The sequence below is a fragment of the Lynx canadensis genome, chromosome B4 (genome assembly GCF_007474595.2).
Source record: "Lynx canadensis isolate LIC74 chromosome B4, mLynCan4.pri.v2, whole genome shotgun sequence".
In the NCBI taxonomy this organism is placed as follows: Eukaryota; Metazoa; Chordata; class Mammalia; order Carnivora; family Felidae; genus Lynx; species Lynx canadensis.
The window spans coordinates 93,692,466-93,713,466 of NC_044309.1; the positions used below are offsets into that span (position 1 = coordinate 93,692,466).

At 39.8% G+C, this 21,001-nt stretch overlaps 1 long non-coding RNA gene across 1 annotated transcript; it reads left to right on the plus strand.

Moving 5' to 3' along the window:
- Positions 1 to 2,795: 2,795 nt before the first annotated feature.
- On the plus strand, positions 2,796 to 18,161 carry LOC115519308. Its single transcript, XR_003970466.1, has 3 exons — positions 2,796 to 3,165; positions 7,922 to 8,052; positions 17,555 to 18,161. It is a non-coding gene; the product is annotated as an uncharacterized LOC115519308 (long non-coding RNA).
- Positions 18,162 to 21,001: the final 2,840 nt, after the last annotated feature.

Below are 21,001 nucleotides of genomic sequence, written 5' to 3' on the forward strand. Positions count from 1 at the left end.
AGTTTGACCCCTTCCACAAGCATATTGATTTGGATTCTCCTAACTCCCCCTTTCACCCACATCAGGCTACAGAAATACCAAAGCAGAGTCTGGATTCTAACATGACCCACAAGTGATATGTATGCTCATTAATGTTGGAGAAGCTCCACTTTGTTAGCACCATGCTCTAACCAACTGAGCTAACTGGCCAGATGCTACTTTAAATCTTTATGATGACTGCCCCTGGCTGCATGCTTTTCCTTTCCATCTTCTCTCCTGTCATTCTCAAGACACCCACATCCATTGTATTAGTTATCTATGGCTGCGTATAAAACCACCCCAACTTACTGGCCTAAAACGTCACTTATTATCTTATGGTTTCTCTGCATCAGGAATCTGGGCAAGACTTATCTGGATCCTCTGCTCAGGGTCTCTCATAGGCTGCAGTGAAGCTGGGCTTCAGTCATCTAAAGCTTGGCTGGGGAGGAGTCACTCGAGACTCACTCATGTGGTTGTTGTTGGGACTCATGTCTTCATGGGCTGTTGGAAAGAGGCCTTCCTGAGTTCCTTGCCTGGTTGGTCTCTCCACTGCACAGCTTACAAGATGGCAGCTGGCTTCATATGGAAAAAATGAGTGAAAAAGCAAGAGAGGGCAGGTAAGATGGAAGCCAGAGTCATTTGGAACCTAATCTGAGAAGTGGCAGCCCATTATTTTTGCCTTATTTTATTTGTTAAAAGTAAGTCAATAGGTCCAGTCAAAGGGAGAGGATTCTACAAGGGTGTGAGTAACAGAAGTGGGGATGTTCAGGGGCTCTTAGAAGTTGTGTACCACATCCATGTTCATTTTCCTTCTTTTTTTTTTTTTAAAGTTCACTTATTTATTTTGAGAGAGAAAGAGAGAGAGAGAGAGCACGTGTGTGTGCACATATGCGTGCACGTGCAAGTGGAGGAGAAGCAGAGAGACAGCGAGAGAGTCCCAAGCAGGCTCCAAGCCTGACTCAGAGCTCGATCCCATGACTTGTGAGATCATGACCTGAGCCAAAACCAAGAGTCAGATGCTCAACTGACTGAGCCACCCAAGCACCCACCCATTCATGTTCATTTTCATCTAATAACTTCGCCGACTAGTTTCTACTGCAGTTACACATCTCTGTGGCCTTATCTGGGACCTCAACACCACTTGGAACTTTATATTCTCCAAACTTTCACCCTCTCTGCTTCCTGTCTTGACTACAACTTTTCATTCCCTCTACTTGTCCCACGTCTTCACTCCGATTGCACCATCCTTCACAGCAAACATGACTTCCTGTCCCTTTCAGCCTTTCTTGTCCTAGTGTGTTAATACTCTTCTAGTGTTTCTCAAAGTTCCATATAGGGAGTTTCCTGTAAACAGCTAGTTATATATGGCCTTACTAAAAACCTAGAGACACCCACATTCACCTATTTGATTTTGGGGACTGTCACACTTTCGCTTCCTCCACTTTAGGGCAAATCTAGTCTTCTCTGCTTTTTCTTCCATTCCCAGGTTGATGAGCATGCCTGAAGGAAATCATAAAATCATGCTGATTTGTTTCACTATAAATGGATGCTTTCTAACTTCATCTGAGTAACACCTCTCTTCAGAAATGCATCCCTACAGAATTTACCCAGCATCATTTCCAGAACTTTCTTGTTCTTCTGAAGTCCCCAAACCCACCATCATTATCCTTGGTCTATCCTTAGCCTTCCTCCAGTGGAAGGCTATTTTTGTTTGGCTGTCTCCACTCTAGAACTCTCATCTCTCACTCATTATTTTTCGTCCTGAGAGAAATGGGTGTGATCATCCTTTCTGGGTCTAACCACTTCACATGTCCTTATAATCCATTCTGTCCCACTTCTTGACTTTGCTCCATCAGTTCCTCCCTCTCTGTCTGTATTTTCTCCTTCACCTTCAGCTTACAAACATGTCCATCATAAAAGCAACCTTGACTCAGTTACTGCCTCAAGCTACTGCTCATCACTGTCTTTTCTTCTACCACTAAATTATTTTTAGTTTTCCAATAATTTTCTAATATAATGAAAAGTAGAGGGGGCACCTGGCTGGCTCAGTCGGTAGAGCACGAAACTCTTGATCTTGGGGTTTTAAGTTCGAGCCCCGTGTTGTCCCCACCCTCTTTTTTATGTCATTGAATTGCGGAATTGAGTCCATTGTCCTAAGCTTTGTCTCACTGTTTGGACTTGCCTGATTGTTTCTTTTTTAGTGTCATTTAACATGTTCATCTACCCTATATTTCCTGTGAACTGGAGATGAGATATAAAGGCTGATTTCAATTCAAGTTAAACATTTTTGTCAGGAATATTCATAACTAGTGCTATGTATTTTATATTGCATCACATTTTAGGCACATCCTTTTGATTGTCCCACTTTTAGTGACACTAACATTTATTACTAGGTTAAGGAGGCAACAGCCAGATCTCCCCGCTGTTAAATTACTTTTTTTTTTTCACTTGCAATCAGCAAATAATCCATGGAGAGATATTTTAGTACCATTTTTGGCACCTCTCCAGATTGTAAACATCCTTTATTCTATCAGAATGAATATGTCAGTCATGGTTCATTAAAGGAAACAGAAGCCAATCGAAATTTTTTTTCATCAGAGAGAGATTTAATTCAACTAATAAGGAGCTTCCAAATTCATTGGAAGAGCTTGGGGAGAAGGCTAGGCTAGGCCTTCAGGGGGCTGAGTTATGAAACAGACTAAATTTGGTATCTGTGTTCCAAGGCTTATGAAGCCACCATTGAAGTTGTCTCTCCATATTCTCAAATCTAGGACCCAGAATTGGGCAGAAAAACTCACTGACTCTGTATCCATGCTGGCCAGAAGCAACAGTCAAAGGAACAAGAAGATGGCCTCCACCTAATTTCTACTTTCCAGATCTAATGCAAGTGCATTTCATTTTTGGACCTTAATTCATATCTTGAAAACTAGATGTAAAGCAGTTTGCATTTTTTTTTTAACTTTCCGGCCAGCCTCTGCACACAAGAAGCATTAGAATAGTTGTTGATCAAGACAATCCATGGATTCTACCACACTATGGCAAGGGCAGTAAAGGGAAACACACCTGAGACCTCTAAGGTTCTGTGACAGGAATCAGAATGTTTCTCCTGGGCTCCCCACTCTGCAGGCACATTGCAGGATGGAGAAGGTAAAACCCAACAGTTACTACTTCTCCACATGCTTTCATCTGAAGATGTTGTTGCTATCTCTCATCTACTATTGCCTCGTTTTACATTCTGTTGTACTTAATGGTTATAATTTTTTAAATGTTTATTTATTTTTGAGAGAGAGAGAGAGTGCATGCACATGGGAGTCGGGGAGGGACAGAGAGAGAGAAATTCAGTGAGGCTCCGCGCTGTCAGCACAGAGCTTGATGAGGGGCTTGAACCCAATAAGATCATGACCTGAGCCGAGATCAAGAGTTGGACACTCAACCAACCGAGCCACCCAGACCCCCTAATGGTTGCAATTTTTAATTCTCATTTTTATTAGCGTTTTGGGAGGACAAAGAAATAGCAACCTTTTCAGATCTCCTAGATGATTTTCAAACTGTTCCATAGACACATCTGAGTGATAGGATATTCTCCCATGTCCCGTGGACGATTTGTGAGACATACCAGCATACGAGTGCAGGTATCAATAATTTTACAAACTCTCCTACATAATTCTAATAAACCCTTCCAATACCACCATTTTTGTATTACTTATTTATTTCTGTATATCACATTACTCTCAAACTTCATGGCTGGTCACGATAAACATTATCTCACAAACGATTATTATCTCACAGTTTCTGTAGGTCAGGAATCTAGTCTTCATGTTCGTATTTGGCTATAGTTCACTCGTTTTTATTGCTATAAAATGCTCCATTGTTTTCATGTGTCAAATTTATGTTTTTATTCTTCTCTTAATGGACTTTTGAGTTTCTAGTTTAGGGCCATTATTAACATTGCTGACATACACAGTCTCTTACATGTCGCTCATAAAAAGACTTGTTAGCACTTCTTGAGTTTATATCTGGGACTGGAATTGCTGGGTAAAGGGTATATATATTTCCAGTCTTTACTGGATACTTCAAATCTCCAAAGTTGTACCAGCAGGTGTGTGAGAGTGACTGATGCTCCCATCCTTGCCAGTGCTTAGCATTGTGAGGCTTTTAAAGTTTTTGACAACCTGATGGCTATGAAAAAATATCTCATCCTGCTTAATTCACTGATCACTTGAGATTGAGTCCCTTTTCTTATGTTTGTGGATTAATGTGTTTCTTCTGTGAGGTCATTATTCGTACCCTTGGTTAATGTTTCAGTTGGTTGTTTTGTGTTTTCTTTGACATGTAAGAGCACTTTATATAATCTGGGTATTACACTTTGTTAGTTACACTGATTCTCTCAACAAATATTTACTGAGCACTTAGTGTGCTCAGAGGATATAGCTCTCAACAAGGCAGACCAAAAAAACTCTTAGTTCATCAGGCATCCATTCTAGAATAGGGAGACAAACAATAAACACAATATGTAAGCAAAGTTTGGGGCACCCGGGTGGCTCAGTCGGATAAGCGTCCGACTTCAGCTCAGGTCATGATCTTGCAGTTTGTGAGTTTGAGCCCCATACCTGGCTCTGTGCTGACAGCTCAGATTCTGTGTCTCCCTCTCTCTGTGCCCCTCCCCTGTTCATGCTCTGTCACTGTCTCTCAAAAATAAACGTTAAATTTTTTTAATTAAAAAAATAATAATAAGCAAAGTTTATGGTATATTTATTAGATTTTTACATACCCCGTGATAAATGTTACAGGCAGAAATAAAGCAGCGAAGGGGTCTAGGGGATTCTGGGGAAGACTACAACTTAAAATAGGATGGTCAAGGAAGACTTCACTGAGAGACTGACATTTGAGTAAAACCTGAAAAAGGTGAGGAAACAGACCATAGAGATATTTGGTGGAAGAGCATCTTAGATAAAGAGAACAACAAATGCAAGGGCCCTGCAGTTTGAGCATAAATGATTTATGCAGGGAAAAGCAAGGAGGCCAGTGTGGCCAAAGATGAACGAGAAAAATGAGTCATAAAAGAGGATATTTGAGCAGTAAGGTAAGGAAGGTGTGTGTGCAGAATGTAAAAGATATTGTAGACCGGGCACCTGGGTGGCTAGGTCGGTTAATCATCTGACTTCAGCTCAGGTCATGATCTCGTGGTTCGTGAGTTCGAGTTCCACATCTGGTGAGCAGGAGCCCTGCTTTGAGTGAGCACAAGCCCCACTTCGGGTGAGCCCCGTTTCTCTCTCTCTCTTTTTTCTCTTCTCGTCGCTCACTTGTGCCCTCTCTCTCTCTCCCCTTCAAAAATTAAGTAATTAATTTTAAAAAAAGGTATTGTAGACCATTACAAGCACTTGACTTTTAATCTCAGTAAGATGGTAATCCATTTGAAGAAAGGAAAGATTTGAGCAAAGAAGTGGAACAATTTGACATAATTACAGTCTTATTTATTTTATTACTTATTTATCTATAGATTTTATTTCTTTTAACTAATCTGTACACCCAATGTGGGACTCGAACCCACAACCCTGAGATCAAGAGTTGCATGCTCTACCAACTGAGCCAGCCAGGTGCCCTGTTTTAAGAGGCCCACTATGGAGGACAAGAGCAGGAATAAACTGAGTGGCTTCCAAAGTAATCTAGGTGAAAAATCATGGTGGCTTGCACCGAGGTGATACTGAGGCAGTAAAAAGTAATAAGAAAAATTAAAAGACATCTTATGAATAATTGTGACCCAGCTGAGGTTGGGTAGTATTTGTCAGGTAGTTACTGATTAATTTTTGTTTTTCTACTCTAGAAGAACTTTCTCTAGAGATACTTAGGACCTGAGACTGTGGATGGAGAAAGCAAGGGTGGCAACCCACTGGTGGGATTGGTATGGCGATAGCATTAAACAAGCAAAAATTATAATAGCACAGGCTAAGGTGATAACGGTAAAGGTGGTGAGAAGGTTTCAGAATCTAGATTTTTTTCTAATGTTTATTTATTTATTTTGAGAGAGACATATAGAAAGTGAACAGGGGAGGGGCAGAGAGAGAGGGAGAGAGAAAGAATCCCAAGCAGGCTCTGCACTGTCAGCACAGAGCCCAGTGTGAGACTGGAACTCACAAACCGTGAGATCATGACCTGAGCTGAATCACTGAGCCATCCAGGTGCCCTAAATCTGGATTTATTTTGAAAGTAGCATTAACAAGATTTGTAGATAAATTGGGCAAAAGTGAAAAATCAAGGATGACTTTAGGAGGTTTTTTATCCTAGAAGGTTTGAGTTTTTAATAGTTAATAATGAAAAAAGTTCAAGAAGACCAGATTTGGTAGAAAAAATCAGAAGCTCATTTTTGGACCTGTTGAGTTTGAGTTGCCCTATAAGACAGACATTCAAATGGAGATGCCCAGTTGCCCACTGAACATATGAGCCAGGCATTCAGCAGAATTTAAAGGGAGTTTTATTCGTCAACATCATTGTTGTAACAAACAACCTCTAAATCTCAGTGGATTACAGTAACACTTACTTCTTGCTCTTGTTAAATATGGGTGACAGATTGATTACAGCTCCACTCTAGGCTGCAAGCCAGCTATGTCTGATTCAAGAGTAATCTAATTTGAGCCCTAAGCTGAAGAAACAGCCACTATCTGGCACATGCCATACTTGTGGCAAAGGGCAGAAGCAAGAGGGGCCAAACTAAACAATGCAATTAAATTTAAAGCTTCTCTTTGTATGTGGCATAGACCATATGCTTCCATTCCATTCCACTCATAGCCCTGTCCTACGATGAGACAAAGATGTATACTGTGTACTGAAGAGGAATTTCAAGGAAAATCCAAAAATGTGAATGTACAATCTTCATAGAAGGGAGGGAGCAAATTGTTGTAAACCATAATTCAATCTACCACAAAGTGAGTGTAGACATTGAAGAGAAGAAATCCAAAGACTGAGATATTTCAATGTTCAGAGGTCAGGGAGATAAGGAAAAAACAACACAAGAGACTGAGCAGAAGCAAATACTAAGGCGGGGAGAAAACCAGGTTGGAAGTCAAGTAAAGAAAGGGTCTGAAGAAAGAGGGAGGGAGCAGCTGGGTCATACATTGCTAATAGGTCAAGCAAGGTGAGGGCTGATATTGACCATTCGATTTAGCCACGTGGAAATCTTTGGTAATCTTGACAAGGGAACTGGTGACATGGTGAGGGGCAAAAACTTGATCAATGTGGATTCAAGAGAGAGTGGGAGGAGAGAAGTTAGAAATAGCCAGTACAGGCAGGCTACTCTTTCAAGGACTTTTGCTGAAAGGAGAAGAAAGGAAATGAAGGATAACTGGAAGGAAAAATGAGGTTAGTAGTAATTTTTTTTTTTTTTAAGATGGGATAAATAAGGGTGCCTGGGTGGTTCAGTCATTTAAGCCTCCAACTTCGGCTCAGGTCATGATCTCACGGCTCATGAGCTCCAGCCCCACGTCGGGCTTTGTGCTGACAGCTCAGAGCCTGGAGCCTGCTTCGGATTCTGTCTCTCCCTCTCTCTCCGCCCCTCCCCCACTCACACTCTGTCTCTCTTTCCTTCAAAAAAATAAATAAATATTAAAAAAAATTAAGATGGGGTAAATAAAGCCATAGTTTCATAATGGTAAGAAAGATCCAGTAGAGAGGAAAAAACTAATACCAGAGAGAAAGTAGACAATTGCTGTACTGAGGTCCCTAAATAGGCTGGAGGAGGTGAGGTCTAGTGGACAATAGAGGACTGGTTTTCATTTGGACCACAGACAGTCTGTTCATATCAACACCGGACAAGGCAGAGCATATGGACACAAGTGCAGATAGGTGAGTAGATGTTATGGGAGGAACATATGGTAATTCTTTTCTGATTGCTTCTTCTGTTTTTCAGCTAAATGAGATGCAAATCATCAGTTGAGAGTGAGGATAGAAAGAAGTTGTCAGAGTTTGAAAATTAGAAGAAAGTATGAGTGTCTAGAAGAATGGGAGACTGAATGCACTCGGGAACAATAATGATTGTTGGTAAGTAACATCAAGGGCCTACTTGAGATTGGTGATAGTTGGTGATAGTTGTGTGTGTGTGTGTGTGTGTGTGTGTGTGTGTGTGTGTGTGTTTCTCCACCCGCAGTCAGCAGCAGAGATGTGAGTTAAGTGGAGAATTGGATTTATCCAGATGACAAACAGGCAGAAGGTTAGATTTAACTAGAATTTATCATGTTAAAGAAAGGACAAGGGTGGCTCAGTTGGTTAAGTGTTTGATTCTTTGTTTTGGCTCAGGTCATGATCTCACGGTTTGTGGGATCGAGCCCTGCATCAGGTTCCATGCTGACAGCCCAGAGCCTGCTTGGGATTCTCTCTCTTCCTCTCCCTCTGCTTCTCTCTCTGTTTCTCTTTCTCTCTATCAAAATAAATAAATAAACTTAAAAAAAGGGACAAGGTAGTTTAAGATGTATATAAGGGAAGGTACATAATGGTTGATCATGGAATTGGTGGGTGAGTTTGGAAGAGATGGGGTGTATCAAAGTGTCATTTTGACCAGAAATCTGACAGTTTCATAATTTCATTTTTAAAAACCATGTAAATATTTCATCGATCTGGAGTGTATTTTGTTTTTTGTTTTTTTTTCAACTTTTTAAATTTATTTTTGGGACAGAGAGAAACAGAGCATGAACAGGGGAGGGGCAGAGAGAGAGGGAGACAGAATCGGAAACAGGCTCCAGGCTCCGAGCCATCAGCCCAGAGCCTGATGCGGGGCTCGAACTCACAGACCGCGAGATCGTGACCTGGCTGAAGTCGGACGCTTAACCGACTGAGCCACCCAGGCACCCCTGGAGTGTATTTTGATGCAGTTTTGAAGTAGAGCTCTAAGTCTTCCTCCAATTATCTAACTATTTGTCCCCACATCATTTATCAGATTACTTATTGAATTACCAATTTCTTCCACTGCCATCTTTTAAATAGCCTCCAAGTCTGTCTTTTTTTTGGTCTTATTTTTTATTTTCCCATTACTACTGCCCTAGTTTCGGTCACTATCATCCTGCAACTTTCACCTAGGTTGCTGCCATAGCCCCCTAGCTCTTGCTGGTCTTGAATTCCATTATGTATTCTGTGGTCAAAATGGCCTTTGTTTTACACAAAATCGGTCACGTCACTCCCTGCATAGAACCTTCCAGTAACCATCCCACTCCCTCAAGATGAAGTAAAAACTGTTTAATGAGGTTTATTTCTGTAACTTCGTCTCTTGCCATTTGTTCTCTTCACTCTCATCTCTGCTCTCCAGCCCTAAGGCATTTAGCTTCCTGAATATGCCAAGGTCTGGCTTATTTCCAGGCACATGCTATTCTTTGCCTCTGTCCAACCTCACTACATCTTTGATGACTAACTCATCTATCCAGCAGGTTTCACTACAATGTCGCAACCTCCAGCAAGCCTTTTGTGATCGGCCTTGAGCTCAGATTAGGGACGTCTGCTATATGAAACTTTCCCTATGATAGTACTAATCATGTAGAATTGCAAATGCTTATTTACTTCCCTTCTAGGCTATAAGCCAGTTGAGGGAATTTTGTGTTCTCATTCTGAATTCTTTTTCATCTAACATGTAGTAAATTTTTACAGTTCTTTTTCAGTTTGATAGAATATTTTCAATTATGTGATATATAGCAGACACCATGCTGGGATATGGGAATAAAAGAGAAAACAGGAATGACAAGATCACTCCCTTCACACAGCTTATACTCTAGTGATAGGCAATAAAACTAACTAACTAAATAAATAAATAAATAAATAAATAAATAAATAAATAAATTGCAGCCTGTGTTAGGAAGAATAGAAATAGTTGGCTGTGATAAAGAATAATAGAGGGTCCTACTTAGAAAGGATGGCCAAGAAATTCTGCATTGAGTAACTCATATTTAAGCTAAGAACTAAAGAATCATAAGGAGCCAAGATGCTTGGGTAGCTCAGTTGGTTAGGCGTCCGACTCTTAATCTTAGCTCAGGTCATGGTCTCACAGTTATGGTATCAAGCCCTGTGTTGGGCTCTCCACTGACAGCTTGGAACCTGCTTTGGATTCTCTTTCCCTCTTTCTCTGCCCCTCTCCCCCTCATGCTCTCTCTTAAAATAGATAAATAAACATTAAAAAAAAAAAAAGATTGAGAATGAACCAATCATGTGAAAAGCTGTAAGAAGAACATGGCAAGCAGAAGGAAGAGCGAATGCAAAACTCCCAAAACAGAAAAGAGCTTGGTGTGTTCTAGGAACTTTGACTGCAGAGTTTTAATTGATGGGATGAGGTAAATGGTATGAAGGTAGCCAGATCATGCAGGATCTTTTTGGCCATAGCTAGGCACTCGGATTTGTTCTAATGGGCTGGAAAATCATAGAAGTCTTTTAAGGGTTTTGAGGAGAAGAAAGGCATGCTTCAATGATATTTTAAGAGTTCATTCTGGCTATGTTGATAGTGGAATGTAAGAAGGTTCCCATGGATGTAGAGGGACTAGTTAGAAAGCTATTGCAGAAATCTAGGAGGGGGAGAATGGTAGCTTAAACTAGCATAGTCATAAGTAGAGATGAGGACAAAGGAATTAATTCAAGATATAATTTGGAAGTAGAAAATTGAACTTGCTGATGGGTAGACTACGAAGGGTGAGGGAAAGGGAGGAGATTAGGATGACTCTCAGGCCTCCAACTTCAGTGACTGAGTGAATAGTGTTATATTTACAGAGATTGGGACAACGGGAGGAATCCCTTAGGGAGGACACAGGGAAATTAAACATTCTATTTTGACTACATTGTTTGAAATGTTTATGAGACAACAAAGTAGAGAAGTCATGTTAGCAGTTGGAATATGTTGAAAATACTGAATATCTGGAGATTAGGTGAAAGGTCTCATCTTGACATATAAGTATAGGCTTCACAATGAAGCCTTAGGAAATGGATGTGCTCTCCAAAGAACAAAGCCTATGTGTGAGAAGAGATGGTACAATTTAGAAACCAGGATCTAGGCACTAGATCAGTTAATCAGTTACCAGAGTGCCCCTTCTCCCTGCCCTTCTCATTGCACTGAGCTAGGAAATACATGTATGCATATACCTATGCACAGAAATATGTATTTACATACATACTCTTGTATACATACATGAACACACACATTTACATCGCTATTTATTTCTGTATCTATCTACCTATATTGAAAACCATGTGTTTGCATTGACATGGTCCACTCCCAGGTCCAGTACCACTGGGCTCATTCTAGCCTTCCCCCATCTCTATTTATACTACTCTCTCTCACAGTGAGAAACTTGCCTATTATTACCTCAGTATTCTACTGATTGCTTGATCTCCTGGTGGGTAGCTAATTTCCTGACATTTTTTAGGCTAGAATACCCTCCTTGAGCAGGCCCTGTCTCTCATGAGGCTCTTCTGCCCAGGAAGAGAGTTGAGTTTTTTAATTTAGGTTTTGCACATCTTAATATGTATAGTCTTTGGTATTTTATTTGTTGTTGCTGTTTTGAAAAGGCATTTTTGAAGAGCCACGTTTTCTGATTATTGTTTAAATCTGAGAAGACTGCAATATATAGTTTCATTTTTCATATTTACCAATTTGAAGGGAAAGTATTTTTTATTTCATTGCTTTTATTGATTATTAGTAACCCTGAACATTTTTCAAATGTTTATTAGTCATTTTAACTTATGTTTCTGTGAATTGTATGAACCTTTTGTTTATTCTGTGTGAACTTTAGTGTTGTTGTTGTTGTGGTGGTGGTTAAATTTGTCCCAGATATTTTATTCTTTTTGATGCAATTGTAAATGAATTGTTTTCTTTTTCTTTTCTTTTTTTTTCAACGTTTATTTATTTTTGGGACAGAGAGAGACAGAGCATGAACGGGGGAGGGGCAGAGAGAGAGGGAGACACAGAATCGGAAACAGGCTCCAGGCTCTGAGCCATCAGCCCAGAGCCCGATGCGGGGCTCGAACTCACGGATCGCGAGATCGTGACCTGGCTGAAGTCGGACGCTTAACCGACTGCGCCACCCAGGCGCCCCTGAATTGTTTTCTTAATTTCTTTTTCTGTTACTTCATTATTAGTGTATAGACACACAACAGATTTCTGTATATTAGTTGTATCCTGCAACTTTACTTAATTCATTTATTAGTTCTACTAGTTTTTTGGTGGAATGTTTGGGGTTTTCTGTATAGTATCATGTCATCTGCAAATTGTGACAGTTTTACTTCTTCTCTACCAATTTGGAAGCCTTTTATTTATTTTTCTTGTCTGATTGCTCTGGCTAGGACTTCCAGTACTGTGTTGAATAAAAGTGGTAAGAGTGGACGTCTTTCTCTTGTTCCTGATCTTAGAGGAAAAGCTTTCAGGTTTTTCCCATTAAATGTGATATTAGCTGTGGAGTGCTTTTCTTTTTTTGAATCAGCTTTCCTGAGTTCTTTATAAATTCAGGAGAATATTAATCCTTTACCTATTTAAGTTGTCACCAATATTTTACCTAGTTTTTTATTTGCCATTTAAATCTATCTTATTTTGATATTTGACATGTGGAAATTTTCTATTTTTATAGTTAATTTATTTTTTTATTTTTTTATTTTTTTATTTTTTTTTTTTCAACATTTATTTATTTTTGGGACAGAGAGAGACAGAGCATGAACGGGGGAGGGGCAGAGAGAGAGGGAGACACAGAATCGGAAACAGGCTCCAGGCTCCGAGCCATCAGCCCAGAGCCCGACGCGGGGCTCGAACTCACGGACCGCGAGATCGTGACCTGGCTGAAGTCGGACGCTTAACCGACTGCGCCACCCAGGCGCCCCTATAGTTAAATTTATTATTCTTTAGTGACTCCTCCTCCCCTTAGTTTAAAAAAAAATTTTTTTTTGTTTATTTATTTTTGAGGAAGAGAGAGACAGACAGAGTGCGAGCGGGGGAGGGGCAGAGAGAGAGGGAGACACAGAATCTGAAGCAAGCTCCAGGCTCTGAACTGTCTAAACAGAGCCCAATGCAGGGCTTGAACTCATGAGATCATGACCTGAGCCGAAGTCAGATGCTTAACCGACTGAGCCACCCAGGTGCCCCGTCCTCCCTTAGTTTTAAGTTTAGAAAAAGACTCCCCTATCCAGGAATTCAATAAACATCCTTTTTTGTTTCACCTCTTTTTCTCCTTCCTCCTCCGTCTCCCTCTCTTCTTTTTCTCTTCTGCCTCTTAAGCCTTCTTTTTCATTAAGGTTTGCCTTAAGGCCAGCTTTAAGTTAAACAAGCCACTAAGCTAGACCCAATCACTTTGGTCTCTGAGGGGGTGGGACTGTCTTGTAGACCAAGAAGAATGTGGGATTGGGATGGATTTCTCTATAACACCCCCTCCCTATCCCTCCCACATAAGCAGTTCAGTGTTGAGCTCCCTAATAACTGTATGTACGTCTGACAATTCATAAACTGCTGAAGTGAAAGGTGGCCTTTAAATATTCTGTATATAAATTTAGCCATTTATACAGAGAGAATGAAAAAAAAAAATATGGCCTGATTCTGATCAGATGCTGCCTGTTTCTCCTTACACCATGGGGTTCTGTTCTATGTCATTTCCTTTGAAGTCAGTAGGAGCTCTGTGCAGGACGGCAACGCGAACACCGGGCTCTATACATGAAGGTGAGAACTGCCATTACGATAAACTATTCGGCAGTGTGGTGGAGGGAACATTGGTTTAACACACTTGGTGGCTACCCTGCAGATCCCACTGTCTGTGAGAGCTTTGTTCAACTGGAGCAAACAAGACCTTTTTGAATTTGGACATACAAGGGCTCATTCAGCAGAGCATCCCCTGTTATGAGAGGCAGCACAGTGCTGGGCAGACACTGCAGTTTTTAGCCAGCACACTGAGGGCATTTCTCTCACATTCTCTCCCATCTGTAAAGAGACTGTTTTCAAGACCCCAAAATGGTTTTCTATAGATTGGAGAGAGGCAGAAATATTTTTACATGTTTGTACTCGTGTATAACGGGGGGCAAACTACAGTCATATCAAAGTAGCCAGGCCTTTTCAATGTGGAAAGAAAGAATTCTTTGCAAATTTTAGCAGAGCGTGTTCTGTGCCGAAAAGCAGAGCTTGCAGGAGAAACAGCGAGAGAAAATTTGATGTAGAGATGATATTGGAAATAAAGAATCACAGACATTTGCTTGCTATCTCAGGAGCCTTTATTTTGTTAATTAGCCCACAGAAACTCTCTCTTTCCCTTCCCCCTTTTACAATGAGTAACGTACCATTTTTTAGGAAGCCGAATCAAATGAATATTTCAGATTATTGTTCTGTAGACATCCGAATGAATAGAGGTCAAAGAACAAATTGCCCAAATTGATGGGTGATTTTTTTCCCCACCTACCCCATCCCCTGACTTTGAGATAGTATTCTCCCCTTACCGATTCCTTCCTCATATCATTCTGCTCCTGACTCCAGGCCCTTGCTCAGGCTACAGCATACGCCCAGCTTCAAGGTCCCTCATCTCTGGGACCCCTCCCAGAGCAGGGCACCACATTTTATATTTGTAATGTCTCCTATTGGATAACATTGGAGTGGAGCAGGCATATTTTATTTACAATTTCGAATTCTTTTTCAGAAAACTTGTATCCACCCCTGAACATAGAATACCCTTCCTTTCCACAGGTGGTTAGCACATAGACAACATTTAAGTCCTTCGGGTCAGGATGAGATCGCCAAGGGAGGAAATAAATGTAGATGGGGGAGAAGAGAGAACTGAGTTCTGGGACACTCCAAATTAAGGGGCTTGGGGAGAAGAGAAAATATATCCGAGAGACCACTCTAGGATAGGACACAAGGAGTGGCATCATTCTTTGAAAATAATAGTTATACAATAGTTTTGAAATAATAGTAATATAAGAAACTCTTTTAGAGTGTGACTATGCCTTAATTTATATAAGTTGCCCTCTACTGGGCAGAGGTAGCTGTTCCTCCCGCTCTCAGTTTATCCTTACTCCAATCAGCCTTGGATGAGTTTTAGATTTTTGTGCCCAGATGAAATGTGGAAAATTGGGTAGGTAGAATATATTCCATTTATATGATGACATAACAGTGCAGCTATGATTTTTAATAAGAAAATACTTACAAAATCATGTTGAGTTAATAAAGAATAACCCAATATACACACAAACGTACATACGTATACACACAAATATGTGACCAGAAAAAAAAAAGCTATAATGTAACATAAAAGTGTAACATATTTCTGGATGGTAGGTTTCCAGGTGACTTTTATTTTATTTTTACGCTTTTCTCTGCTTTGCAAATATCTCTCACTTAAAAAGATTTTTTTTTAATTTAAGTTTTAGTTAAATACAGAGCAGTATTGGTTTTAGGAGCACAATTCAGTGATTCATCACTTACAGATAACCCGAGTGTTCATCACATCAAGTGCCCTCCTTAATTCCCATCACCCATCTGGCCTATCCCTACCTACTTCCCTCCATCAACCCACAGTTTATCTCTTTCATTAGAGTCTGTTGTGGTGGGTTTCCCTCTCTTTTCTCTCTCTCTCTCTCTCTCTCTCTGTCTCTCTCTTTTTTTCTCTTCTCAAATATTCATCTGTTTTGTTTCTTAAATTTCACTTATGAGTAAAATCATATGGTATTTTTCTTTCTTTGATTGACTTATTTCGCTTAGCATAACACATTCTAGCTCTATCCACTTCGTTGCAAATGGCAAGATTTCATTCTTTTTGATGGCTGAGTAATATTCGTGTGTGTGTGTGTGTGTGTGTGTGTGTGTGACATTTTATTTATTCATTCCTCAGTCAGTGGACATTTGGGCTCTTTCCATAGTTTGGCTGCTGTTGATAATGCTGCTATAAACATTGAGGTAGATGTACCCCGTCAAATCAGTATTTTTGTATACTTTGGGTAAATATCTAGTAGTGCAATTGCTGGGTGGTAGGGTAGTCCTACTTTTAACTTTTTGAGGTAACCTCACATACTGTTTTCTAGAGTGGCTTGTACCAGTTTGCATTCCCATTAACAGTGTAAGAGGGTTCCCCTATCTCTGCATCCTAGCCAAGGTTTGTTGTTTCCTGTGCTGTTAATTTAATTTAATTTGATTTAATTAAACAAAAAAAAATTTCTTTTGAGAGAGAGAGAGAGAGAGAGAGAGAGAGAGAGAGAGAGAACAGGAGCAGGGGAGGGGCAGAGGCGAGAGAGAGAAAGAATCCCAACTAGGCTCCATGCTCAGCATGGAGTTTGACATGATGCTTGATCCCACGACCCTGGGGTCATGACCTGAGCCAAAATCAAGAGTCGTTTGCTCAATTGACTAAGCCACCTAGGCACCTCTATTTTATTTATTTTATTTTATTTTATTTTATTTTATTTTATTTATTTTTTATTTATTTTTTAATTTATTTTTTTAAGTGTACTTTAATTATAACTGCTTTACAGTGGAGAAACCAGCTTTGATTCTTACCTGAGAGAATCTTCTTTAACCTAAGTTCTTTGCCTAAAAAAGATATGTCCACATATCTTTTTGTTGTTTACATTTATTTATTTTTGAGAGACATAGAGCACAAGTTGGGGAGGGGCGAGAGAGAAGGAGACACAGAATCTGAAGCAGGCTCCAGGCTCCAAGCTGCCAGCACAGAGCCTGACACGGGGTTCGAACTCACAAAACCGTGAGATCATGACCTGAGCCGAAGTCGGACGCTTAACGACTGAGCCACCCAGGCGCCCCAACATATCTTAATTTAGTAGTCAGCACCCCTTCAGACTACAGGCCCAACCTGCTTACCCAAAGTTTTTGTTTTAACCTGTAGAAGGAGCTGTTCACAGTCTTCTGAATGTGCTCTGTGCTTTTCTACTTCTCCTTCTTGAAAGCTTGGGATCCTTTTCACTTCCTCTTTTTCCTATAATTTCTACAAATCCTTTAAGATACTATTTAAGCTCCACCTCTTACTTGGTCCTAAGACCACAAATGAAGGAAGAGGTCTTCAAAGACTCGTGGTTCTATTATTCATTTAACACTTACCACAGGATGTTTTGCACCGTTGTCATTCCTCCTGTATGAGTCTATAACATGTCTCCAACTGGCATTTTGATTCTTAGAGGACAGGTTCTGTGACTAGAGTTCTTAGTATCACCAGACCCCCTACGTCTTTCTTGTTCACAGTAAGTGTGTAATAAATGTTTGTTTAGAGCCAGGGTTATTTCAAGTATACCTATATATCTATATCTGTATCTATATCTATATCTAATCTCTCTCTTTACAGAGAAGTTTGTAACTTCTAAGTGCTTTGAGCTTATTGAAGGAATAAAATTTCAGCAGTTAATTTACTATAAGGGAAACATTTTAAATACATGTAGTTATAAACTGTTGCTTCAGCATTCTTTCTTCCTTCACAAAAGGTCATTAGTTTTCTCTTCAGGGAATGCTCTCCTCTTAAGGTCTCCTGAAGTACAATGTAGCTTTATTTTTCTTCTTTATTCTCGGGTCCCAAATACAGTCTCCACATGTGCTCTATCTTTGTAGGTGAAATGCTTCCTACCTCAGTAAAATCCAGCTTCTAAACGAATTTCTGTTGGTTTAGAGAGCAACTTGAGGATTCTGCCCTTGGCACCCTTTGATTTCCTTGGCATCTCTCCACAGTCACCATTTAGAAAACTCCTGGTCGGCAGGATTTCTCTCCATCATACACTCTGAGGAGATTAAAAAAGGATTGTATTACATTGGCTTGAAAATGTGATGGAAAATAAAATTTGCTTTACCAAGAAAGAAAGCTTTTGAAACTTGAATTGTTCCATAAAGCCCTTATACAGGGATAGTTCTTGGGGGGTAAAATGACAGATGTGGAAAAAGTTCCTTCTTATTTGGGTTGCCAGTAAGTAAATGTCACAGTGTTTAAAATCACACACACAACTAAAACAAGTTGCAAAACAATACAATTATATTTATGTTCTATAAAATATAGGTGTGTATATACTTATAAAGCAAGCTTGGATTAAGATCTTAAGAAAGGTCCTGAGCACTAAAGAAGCTTCTGGTACATATGAAATAACATCCCTATTTACCTTAAGATTAAAACCATGCTAAAAATTAATTAAGTGTAAGGAAGTCCCAACAAATTCTGATTTTTAAAATTGATGCATTTGTAAAAATGTCAAAGTCTTTTCACCCTTTTTTTTTTTTTTTTTTTTTGGTCCTGGTTTGTTATGTGCTTCATCTGCCTATCGGGCAATTCTGTTTTGTTTGCATGAATGTAAAGGCACAGAGAAAGGTCTGGAAAGAATACCAAATCATTAACAGTGGTTCCACCTGTGGAGAGGAGTGGGCTGGGGAACGCAGAGCATTGTGCTTTTTCCACTTTACTCTTTTTTCCTCTCATCATTTATACACAAAATGTAGTCATTTTTCATGTACAATTATTAAAATAAACAAATACATTGGAAAAGCAAAACGCCTCACCTCTTTTTAAATTTTTAAAATTTGAGTGTAGCTGACTCACAATGTTATATGGTTTCAGGCATACAAAATAGTGATTTGATAAATCTATACGTTACACTGCTATACTCACAAAAAATGCAGCTACCTTGTGTCACCATACAGTGCTATTATAATATCATTGACTACATTTCTTCTGTTTTGCCTTTTATTCCCATGACTTCTTCATTCCATAACTGGGAGCCTGTATCTCCCTTTCCCCTTCACCCATTTTGCCCGTCTCCCCATACCCCTCCCCTTTGCCAACCTGCCAACCATCAATTGGTTCTCTATATTTACAGGTCTGGTTCTGCTTTTTTGGTTTGTTTATACATTTGTTTTGTTTAGATGCCACATACAAGTGAAATCGTATGATATTTGTCTTTCTCAGTCTGACTTATTTCACTTAGCTTAATACCTTCTGGTTCTATCCATGTTGTTATAATTGGCACAATCTCATTCTTTATGCATTTTTATGTCTGTGTAATATCCCATTATATATGTATGATATATATATATATATATATACACACACACACACACATATATTCTACCACATCTTCCTCTCAACTTTTATTTTGCTATCAAATTTTAATATTGAAATGCTTATATTTCAGGGGTGCCTGGGTGGCTCAGTCGGTTGACTCAGTCTGACTTCGGCTCAGGTCACGATCTTACAGTTCGTGGGTTCAAGCCCCCCGTGTGGCTCTGTGCTGACAGCTCAGAGCCTGAAGCCTGCTTTGGATTCTGAGTCTTTCTCTCTCTCTGCCCCTCTCCTGCTCATACACACTCTCTTTTTGTCTCAAAAATAAATAAAGCATTAAAAAAATTTTTTTAAGTGCTTATATTTCATATGTGTTCTCATAATCTGGAAATCTGGAGGGAACCTCAAATCATCTTCCAAACTGAGTGTATTGAATTGTATTATATTGTATGTATGGATGTATTATTTATTTATTTTGAGAGAGAGAGTGTGAGTGAACAAGGGAGGGAGAGAGAGGGAGAGAGAATCCCATGAGGGGCTGAGAGAGAGGGAGGAAGGGAGAGAGAGAGTGAGGAGCCCAAGGCGGGGCTTGAGCTCACCAACCTCGACATCACGACCTGAGCCAAAGTCAGACACTTAACCCACTTAGCCACCCAGGCGCCCCTGTTGACTTTTCTTTCTTCCATTCGGCAACGTGGTTGGACAGCTACCCACTATTAGTCCTTCTCAGCCACTACCACCACGGCCATTCATTGCACTCTTTCAGTTGCCGGGCACTGGTGCACAGCTGTCCGTGTATTCACTGCTTGAACTCTCACAATGATCTTGTGAGGTGGGCACTGTTGTCACTGTCATTTTACAGTTGAAGGAGTAGAGACTGGAGAGATTTCACTGTCTTGTGCAAGCTGGGTCATACAGCTAGCAGGCACTGCCACTGAGACAGGTCTCTGGCAGCCTGACTTCACATTCTGCATAGGAAAGAAGAAGGGGGTGGAGCTAGTCTGTAGTGTACAATTTTTACTTTATTTCATAGGTGGCACATACACTTTTGCCTAATTGGGAGGTGACTAAAAGCATCTGGGTCTGGTTGATGTGTTGGTTGAAAATTACTATTATTATGAGGATCATTATTATAGTATTTAGTAATTATGCAGTGCTTTATACTTCAAAGAACTGTGCTTTATAATCATTATTAGCTATGTCTCACCACATCTCTATGGTACAAGATGCACTTACTGTGCATATTTTGCAGAAAGAGAAATTGAGGTAGAGTCAACCGGGCCACATCTGCATAAGAAAGAGTGAAGGTAGAATGCAACCTCTTAAATCCAGAGACTCACTGAATGGCCCGATCTGGACAACAACAGAAGCTTAATTCTTGAAACCTTTTAAAGGGAGGGTCGGTTCCAATATTTGTTTTCATGTTTAATTTAAAATTCAATGTAACAACACAAAAATTCAGTGTAAACTATGCTAAATTTGATGACCATATCCCTATTAGGCCCTCGATTTTTAATATTTTCTTTTTCATTTTGGACTTTGACTGCTTTGGTGTCAATGTGACATTTTTGCTCAAATTCAGCCTTGCTGTCTCCCATTTCTCCATATGAGCACAATTTAACTACAGATACGGGTTTTCCCGTGTCCCTATTATCATTGCTTCATTGCTTCCATTGTTTTTAAAGATATCTTTTGTTCGAGATACTTGCAATAAAAAAAGGGTTTGCAGAATTATATTGGAATTAAAAGAATTTTTGAGATTTCTGACAGTTTATACACTTCAAACTGAAGATAATAACATAAATCAACATGACTTGGGATGGAATGCAAGAGAGATGAGAAGGTTCTGTGTACAGTTATATAGTGCCTATTAAAACCAGGAGATACCCGCTCTTTCCATACTCTTTATTGTCTTTCTTTCATTGGCAGTCATATGGCTGTCACACAGTCTCCATAATTATTAATTTAGTGGTTAAGACCATGTCTGTGAAGTTAGACTGCCTGGGTTCTAATCC